The sequence below is a fragment of the Austrofundulus limnaeus genome, unplaced genomic scaffold (assembly GCF_001266775.1).
Source record: "Austrofundulus limnaeus strain Quisiro unplaced genomic scaffold, Austrofundulus_limnaeus-1.0 Scaffold134, whole genome shotgun sequence".
Lineage (NCBI taxonomy): Eukaryota > Metazoa > Chordata > Actinopteri > Cyprinodontiformes > Rivulidae > Austrofundulus > Austrofundulus limnaeus.
The window spans coordinates 1,118,253-1,127,414 of record NW_013952536.1 but is presented as its reverse complement, the minus strand read 5'-3'; the positions used below and the strand labels follow the sequence as shown (position 1 = coordinate 1,127,414).

The 9,162-nt window shown below is 40.5% G+C and overlaps 1 protein-coding gene across 1 annotated transcript in view; it reads right to left on the bottom strand.

Annotated features, from left to right (window-relative positions):
• Nucleotides 1–1,669, bottom strand: part of LOC106522678 (NACHT, LRR and PYD domains-containing protein 12-like) — a 43,741-nt gene extending 42,072 nt beyond the window's left edge. The window contains exon 1 of the mRNA XM_014015802.1: nucleotides 1,643–1,669. The gene's annotated coding sequence lies outside the window, so the exon portion shown is untranslated. The remainder of the gene's footprint in view (nucleotides 1–1,642) is intronic.
• Between the last annotated feature and the right edge of the window lie 7,493 nt (nucleotides 1,670–9,162).

Genomic DNA, 9,162 nt, shown 5'->3' with positions numbered 1-9,162 from the left:
CATAACACATACTTTGAGCACTGTGATGTTTTAATATCACACAAGATTGTGCATAATGGTGTATTGACCAAAACCATCATAGCTTTGTTACTTTTCAACATCATTAAATACTGGTTAATGTTGGCAGAAGGAACAAAAAAACCTGTTTATTAAAGTCACATTTCTAAATTTACTTTTCATTGTTTTGGGCTTGGAAAGAAAAGGTTGCATTAGTTACGATGATGTTAGTTTTGCTATTGACTATTGTTCATTCGTCATCCTTATTACCTTTAGCTCAATTCAGTTTATTTTAATACATTGTGATTGTGATTTTAATTTTGAGACAAACACTGTCAAGTTTTTTTCTCATTTAACCACCAAACTTAAAAAGATATACGCTACATGATTATTAAGACCTGGGGTCTTTCTGTGCGGAGTTTGCATGTTCTCCTTGTGCTTGCGTGGGTTTTCTCCAGGTACTCCGGTTTCCCCCACCCCCCAAAACATGTACAATAGGTTGCCTTCAGGCCCAGGCTGCCCTTGAAAAAGAGATCTAGTTCTCAATGGGACTTGCCTGGTAAAATAACTGTAAATAATGATCTAAATAAAAAAGAGGGTGTAAACTTGTATTGAATCCTTCATCTGCTTAGTTTTACTCCTATGTTACTTGAACATAATGTGAAACAGAAAATCAGGAGCTGACACCTCCCCAACCCGCTGATGATGCCTATAGGGAAAAAGCATTTTCAAAAACCAAATCAGGCCGAGTTGATGATACTGGTCATGGTGTAAGCTGATTAAAGCAAAGGCAGATGGAAGATGCTCCCCCTCCTGGGTGCTGAGAAWACATTAATTATTGTCTGGTCTGATATTCAGAGAGAGGTCAAATTGGCCTGTTGAGGACAATCAGGTTGCTTTGTATTGTTTTCAAGATGTCTCATTCATTTTGAATGTAAGGGCAATATCCTCCTCATAATTTACATTCTGTTAAATTTCAATCATGGACTTCTAAGTGGTTCTTATTAAAAAGGTAATTTCTTTCTCATCCAGGCAGTTTGAAGTCAAAATCACATTTGTCTGGTAGGCCTGCTTGTTCATCATGGTAATCTGAAGCTTGTGTTGTGTCAGGACTGAGTCCAGYAGAGATGAGTGTACTTTGGACCTCCCAGACGTGGCTTAATCAACAACAGAGAAAGTTACTGATTGATTGATTTTTGATTAATAATAGAAATGAATTGAAGGATATTTGGGGTTGTCTAGCTTTATTCACAATTTGTTTATAGTTTTGCTAAAACTGCAGTTCTTTTTATCTTTTACAAGTTTTTGTCCTTTGATTTTTTTTCCCCTCTTCCCAAAATGGCCAACCTGTTCCAACACAGTGGGATGAGAATTAAAGCAACATCTACTTTTCTAATGAGACAGTTGAAAAATCAGATTACCTGAGTGGTGAAAAAAATGTTTCAGCATTCAGAAACTCTGTTTTCATCTGAACAACAGCGTAAAGGCTTTGAAAAGTGTTTTTTTATTCTTTTGAACAAAGAAGAAATCTACAGAGTGAGACAGAAGCAGCAGCTTTGTCCTGAAGCTGAATCTTCTTCTGTTCACAGAGAAAAAACACTCAGAGACTCTGACAGGAAAAGAAGAATGTTGAGTTAACACTCACCCTGATGCAGCTTTCAGTCCTCCGTCTTCTCTGTTCACTCAGAACGAACTCTGAACTCAACCTTTCCTGTTCCACGTGAAGAAGCAGCTTTATGATACTTCGTTTACTGGATATCAGTTTATATGTGGGTGTGTTTCTGCTGCTCAAAGGCAACTTGTCCTCACCTCACTAACATCGACTCTACCAACCAAATCTGTCACACACAAGGCTTTCATTTTCTGACTTATCAAAACAACAACACAAACACATACACTCACCAGCCACTTTATTAGGTCCACCTGTCCAACTGCTCATTAATCAAATGTGGAATCAGCATGGCATGGCAGCAACTCAATGCATTTAGGCATGTAGACATGGTCAAGACTATCTGCTGCAGTTCAAACTGAGCATCAGAATGGAGAAGAAAGGTGATTTAAGTGACTTTGAACGTGGCATGATTGTTGGTGCCAGACAGGCTGGTCTGAGTATTTCAGAAACTGCTGATCTACTGGGATTTTCACCCACAACCATCTCTAGGGTTTACAGAGAATGGTCCGAAAAAGAGAAAATATCCAGTGAGACATTTCTGTGGCACAAATGCTTTGATGCCAGAGGTCAGAGGAGAATGCTCAGACTGATTGGAGCTGATAGAACGCCAACAGTAACTCAAATTACCAGTCGTTACAACCAAGGTCTGCAGAAGAGCATCTCTGAACACACGTCGAACCTTGAGACAGATCGGCTACAGGAGCAGAAGACCACACCTGGTGCCACTCCTTTCAGCTAAGAACAGCAAAACTGAGGCTACAATTCACACAGGCTCAACAAAATTGGACAATAGAAGATTGGAAAAACACTGCCTGTGTTAGGTTTACTCAAAAGGTAAAAAATGAGCAGTCAGAGAATGAAACACACAGGAGTCAAAAAATATAAAAAGAAAGTGATTTATTTTTGAGTGCAGGATCTCTGGTCATCTGGAGTGATCTGAAATGGAGGCGAGTAAAATGTTACTGATCTTGATTCCAAGCAGAAATGGGTAGAACTAAAAATGATAATCTTTTCTCTTTCTTACAGAAGTGAGGAGGTCCAGGGCCATGAAGATGGATGGGTCCAGGTGGTGTACAAAACCAGAGGTGACTATTTACATGAGTGACTCCAGGTGAGTATTTCACAGGTGAGTAGACTTTTACCAGTAGGACAGTCTGGCAGGCAGACAGGCAAAACAAATCCAGATCTGGGTTTTTCTCTATAAAATGTTTTCACTTAGCCTGGTTTAAACCAGACCCTGTCCTTCACTTTGCTTCGTACAAGGGTCTGGACTTGATGCATAGAGAATCGATTCTTGCAGGAGGTGTGGCCTCTGCTGAAGCATGTATGTGTTGTCGTGTGAAGGAGGCTAAGCTAAGAAGCTAACCGGAAATCGCGTGTGCTGTAAACAACCCTACTGAGAGGAGAAATATACCGAGCCAAACGAGACGGTTGTAAATGAGAGCTGCTGCTTTGTCAGATAAATTTATTTTAATTTAGAAGCCTTACTGTATCAACACGGACTGGATTCATTCACTTCCTCCACTGCCGCATGCTAAAATAACTAGCAGACACTGCACAGAACATCAACATCATTCAAAACTCCTCCTTCTGTTTGCTGATTGGCCCAGATAAAATAAACTACAAGCAGACAATGCGCAGAAAATTGACTTTCTCTTCTCTGATTGGCCCGGCTAAAAATCTGCCAGTGAAATCCATCTCAGTGGGAGAAGTCCCAGACGGAGCAGTGAAGGGAAACTAGAATTGAGCGGAGCTGCGTAGGAAGGCAAGGACCAGGCTAGTTTTCACTGGGAACATAGAAAATATTTCTGATTAGCTGAATAATGTTTTCAGCACAAAGACAGAGTCAGGAGCCATACCAAAGCTAAGTTCCAGCAATGGTCTTATTCTTCTTCTTCTTGGTTTTTTTTATGGTGGTTGGCAAACAACATTTGGTGCATTACCTCCACCACTGGTAAGGAGTGTGAACCAGGACTAGCAAGCAAAAATAAATAAANTAAATACTTGTTTCAATAAAAATAAATGAAAATAAAGAGTCTTTCTTGACCAGACATATTTAACTWTTAACACTGTTATGGAAAAACTGAACATTGAACCTGTTGTTCACAATATTATAGCAGCAAGAAGTGATTTAAAAAACAAAACATGGTGTATAACACCACATATAGACTGACATGTCTACTTTTGTTACTTTGGCCTAATCTTATGTTGCAATTGCATGTTGTGAGTGAAACAGCGGTGTGGGGCAAGTAAACCAGTGGTTGTACCTCATTAACAGAAGCTTCTCAAACCTCTTGTCAGAAAGTCTATTTCTTCTAGGCGTGAGCATCTAACCTCCTAGACTGAAAAGACGCTCCACAGGAGCACTTGATGGGGCTGGAGTGTTATACTTCAAGAAAATGTTTTTTATGTTTGGAAATTGATGCAGAATCTGAAGGTCATGGGCTGACCTCAGGTAATCCATGACTTCCTTTTCTGCAGAGTAGGTCTCCTCTGGCTCTGGCTCAGCCTAAAAAGTGAAAAAGTCCATCTCACCTTGACTGGAAGGTGTGGTGGACACACTGGCAGGGCTCTYTGCTGAAGGAGCAGTTGTGCGGCACTCTGCTGTTAGAAGCTCTTTTACTCGTTCCCTTCTATGGACATCTCTCAGCCATCTGAGTTTGAATTTTGGACAACTGACAGCTGCAAGAAAAAAAGTCCAGTTTTTGTTGTTTGGGTGGTGTGGGACCTCCTGCAGTAGTCGCCGCTCTCTGCTTGCTCTGAGAGTGTGACTATGTGTGCTGTGACTCCAAATGTTTCTTTAACTTTGACGTCGTGTTTTTYAAGCTAAATAACACTTTTTCGCCGACAGAGTATACAACGAACCTTAACGTTGTTACCGTTGGCTGACACAAACTCAAAATAGTGCCTGTATTTCCAGCTAAAAAACGTGCTCCTCCATTTTACATTTGTGTCGCTGCTGCGTGGTCCAATTCACGCATGGTGTACGTGACATGCATAAATGCCAAAAACCGAAAACTTTGTCGCGCAGAGCTGACGTCACTCCCCAAGACGCAAGAAAGAAGTATTTAGAAGTGGGTATTATAAAAATTGTAACACCCAGTGACTTAGACAAGTAACGTTAATCTGGTTACTGGATTGGAAATAATAACTCGTTAAGATTACTCANCCCCCACTACCTGGCAACGGGTTGCGTTTTGACGTCAAATTCAAACAAACCGCCAAATACACTGAGCACCAACTTGTTGATAAACTAGAATAGTGGTTGATTAAACCAGCAAAATGGACAAATTTGTGATAAAAAGACCAAAAATGTCCACCGACCCGACATCTTCTTCTACGACTGAGGACAGTAGCAGTGCAGGTGTCCAGCTAAAGGAAGGTCGGACTTTTCAAGCTAGATTGGAAAGGCAAGTACGCATGGATAAACTACGATGCTGCAAAAAACAAAGTGTTTTGTGAGGTTTGCACTGCAGTAAAAAAAATGGGCGCTCCTCTCCCGTCTACCACACATGACCAAGAGCCTTTGAAAGCTTTTATACGGGACGGTTTTTCCAGCTGGGCCAAAGCACTGGAGAGATTTCCAACTCACAAAAAATCAAATCTGCATAGAGCTGCAGTTAGCACTGTTGCTGATACTAATGCGGGTGTAAATGTTGCTGCATCAATTTCTGCCGGTAAACTTAAACAGATGTCAGATGCAAGAACAGCTTTGTTGGCTATTCTATCTTCACTCCAATGCCTTTCATGTCAGGGATTGGCCATCAGAGGAAGCACAGATGAGGAGTCCAATTTGACCCAGTTACTGCATTTATGTGCCCAGAATGTTCCAGAGTTACAGTCATGGCTCGCACGTAAGGAGAGCAAGTGGCTCTCACACGACATTTCAAATGACATGACAGAAATTATGGCTCATGATGTACTGAGACTAATAGAAGAAATCAAGTCTGCGGAGTATTTTTCTATGATAATGGACGAAACCGCTGACATTTCAGTCAGAGAGCAGGTGTCAATTTGTTTTTGTGTCGTGTCTGAACATCTGGATCCAGAGGAACATTTTGTTGGATTTTATGAGACATCAACAACTACAGAAAATGCGTTGTTTCAGCTGCTAAATGATGTTTTGGTGAGATTCTCACTACCACTTCAGAAATGCAGAGGACAATGCTATGACGGTGCATCAAATATGTCTGGCATTAAAGCTGGTTTGCAAGCGCACGTGCTGGAATAGGAACCGCGCGCACAGTTGTGCACTGCACCGCACATCTYGTGAATTTGGTTGTGCATGATGTGGCACAAAACATTCATGCATGTCGCAACTTWATGACTCTCATTCCTGAGTTAATAACTCTGATCAGAAACTCACCAAAACGGCTCGCCTGGTTCCAAGAGTTTCAAGCTAAAGACGCACCAAATTTAAAGCCTCTGTGTCCGACACGCTGGACTGTGAATGCGGCCTCTTTGCAATCCATTTCCTCCAACTACAGTGCATTAATGGAGTTTCTAGAGGACCTGAGTTCAAACAAAAAAGGTGATGCAGGTCGGTAAAGCCAGTGGTCTGCTTGTTCACCTGCAGAAATTAGGGACTTTTTTTTCTTCGAAGCTCATGCTTAATTTTTTCTTTCGCATGGAAACAGTGTTGCCCTCCAAAAGCGTCAGCTACACATACAGAGAGCAAGGGAAATGATGGACACACTCCGAGGTGACATGAAAGCCCTTTGGGAAAGTTTTGCTGTTTTTTTTTTTGGGAAAACACCACTGCTGCAGCTGATGACTTGGGTTTGGAGAGCCCGGTTTTGCCCAGACCAAGAAAAATTCCCAGCCGACTGGAAGACACAGGTGCGCCACCGCACAGCTTTCAGACACCAGAGGAACTGTACCGACAACAGTATTTTCAGGTTATGGACACAGCATCAGCATCCCTGGATTACAGATTTAGTCCATTTGTATTCAAATACATGCAAGATGTTGAAGATTTTTTTCACTGGGAAAAGCGACTGCAAGAACATCGTACAGCTCCACCGGGATAATTTGAATGAAACCCGACMCACCGAGATATGTGCATGGACATAGCAAAACAGCGAGGAGTTTCCTTGGCTATCTTTCAGGATGTGGTGAACTTTCTCAAAGGGGACCAYGGAGATTATTTAAGAACGCTGTTGKCAGAGGTSACAAAACTTGTGAAACTTGCACTGACTGTCCCTGCCACTTCATGCACTTCTGAGAGGTCATTTTCTGGCCTCCGACGCCTGAAAACTCATCTGCGGTCCACAACGGGTCAAGCAAGGCTGAACCATGTTGCAATACTGAACTATCATAAGACTTTGTCAAGAAAMAGGAACCTGGACAAAATCGCGGACCAGTTCATAAAACGCACGGCTACCAGGGGCAGCACATTTCTCATCAAGAACTAACAAAAATGGTGAGTGACAAACCACCAAATTAAATATTTATGATAAAGCCTATTGTGTTTTAAATAATTTTGAATTGTGGATTTGGTACATATTTTGTTTTTATTTTAGCCTTTTTGCTACAGTTTTGGTGGTTTTGATCAGTTTTTTTCCTGGTGTGTTGTTTTCAAAACTTAACTAACAAGCATATTTGTTTCATTAAAAGCCAGTTGTGATTATTATTTTTGGGTTATGCTTGATGAATAATGTAACCTAGTTGCTGATGATTTAGTAGACTCATGCTACTGACTTTCAGCACTGCGGATAGTTCCATTTAGGCTTTTTTGTTGCTGTTCGATCCAGGCTGTGGTGCGGGATAGTGAATTTTGGTTTTCCATTGCGTTCTTCTGAGTCTTTTGCTATATGTTATACTGACACCTCATATGCATCACAAATGTGTAGTGTGCGCTTGTGAAAGAGAGAGAATGTGTCGTGTGCATGCATGTGTGTGCGCGCATGTCAGCATAAGTGTGTGTTTCTTGTGGCTGATTCTGTTAATTGAGTTATTGTGTGTTTTGCTGTGAGACCAATGTGCGCACTGCCAAAATAGCAACGAGTCATGCAAACATGGTGAGCACCCACCAGGAAAAACATAAATCGGCGCCCCTGGATATGATTACTGGACAGTGTCAAGTTAGATCAGATAAACATAATTAATCCATAACAATCCCTCCTCTTGAGTAAACAATACTCAAATCAAAACAAAAGGAATAATTATTAAACGTCCAAACACAAATGCATTACTCAACAACAAATACAATGTAAAAATGAGGGAAAATAGTGCAAGTTATGTGACGACCAAAAACATACACATTCAGTCAATGTAAGATACAACAGGAAAAATGCATAAATGACAAATGAAACATCATTACACATCAGAAGAATCGATGAAGAAAAACGTCTAAATTTAAAAAATCAAAAAGTCCAAACCTCAGACAAGGTATCGCAACACGAGTTCTGCCTCCCAGTGAATTAGTAGTGACATGTACCACTTATGTGCCATCAGAATCTTATCTTGGATAATGTGTTAACTTAATAATAACTAGTTGTCAATAAATGAACCTTAAGTAATGCAAATTAGGACAAGGCGACTTGAAGAAATGCTGAAGGCATTAACTTCTAGCAAAGAGACTGGACAAGTTCAAAAGCAAATCATAAATGAAAGACAACAACCTTCATGATTAAATGTGGAAATGTCATTAACATGTGCAAAATCCAGTTTCCACACCATTCAGGTAAACTTTATTCCACCCCAAACATTCCAAAATCATAAAAACAAAAATCAAACTCTAAAATACCAGAGCATACATAAGGTAAACTCTGCAACCCCAGAAAAGTAAGCAGCTAAAAAAAGATAAAATGAAAAATTCTAAATCACTTTAGTCAAAAACCACAGAGCCCATAAGGCATTAACTAAAAATGTATGGATTACTGGCATCAGCTGGCTTGTGCAAGAAAAGAGGAAAAAGATGTTTAACAAAAATAACAAACAAAAGCTAAATCTAAAGTCTAAATAAATTAAACTAAAAGAATAGCACCCCTCCTCTTGTTACACCTAAGCTAAACCCTAAAGTAAGCCTAGATCTAGTCCTTCTGTGATGACATACTGTAGATGTTGTTAGACAGCAAAATCTCAGCTCCCGGACCTCAACAACAAACCCAGATGGGTGAATTCTCCCTCAAATATGTCTTTGTGGCGTACCAGGCTTGAGGTAGCAGAATACCCCCTCCCCAGCTTACAACAAACTCAGAAAGGAACAAATAAACAAAAATGTGACTGTCGTGGGAGGAGCCTCCCTGAGACTCAGCTGACAATCACTTAACTTCACCAGGAAGCTGTACAGAAGGACAAAACGCTATGAAATCATAAACCAAATAAACAAAACAAACCATAAAATTAAAAAAAAAAAAAAAAACACAAAAACCCAAACATCCAGAAGTGTCTAATTGTTTCAAAATTATGTTATGTCACTTACATTTGACCAGGAAGATAAACTGGAGACCCCACAGTCCATGACCTTCAGGTTCTCCAGTATCTGGCAG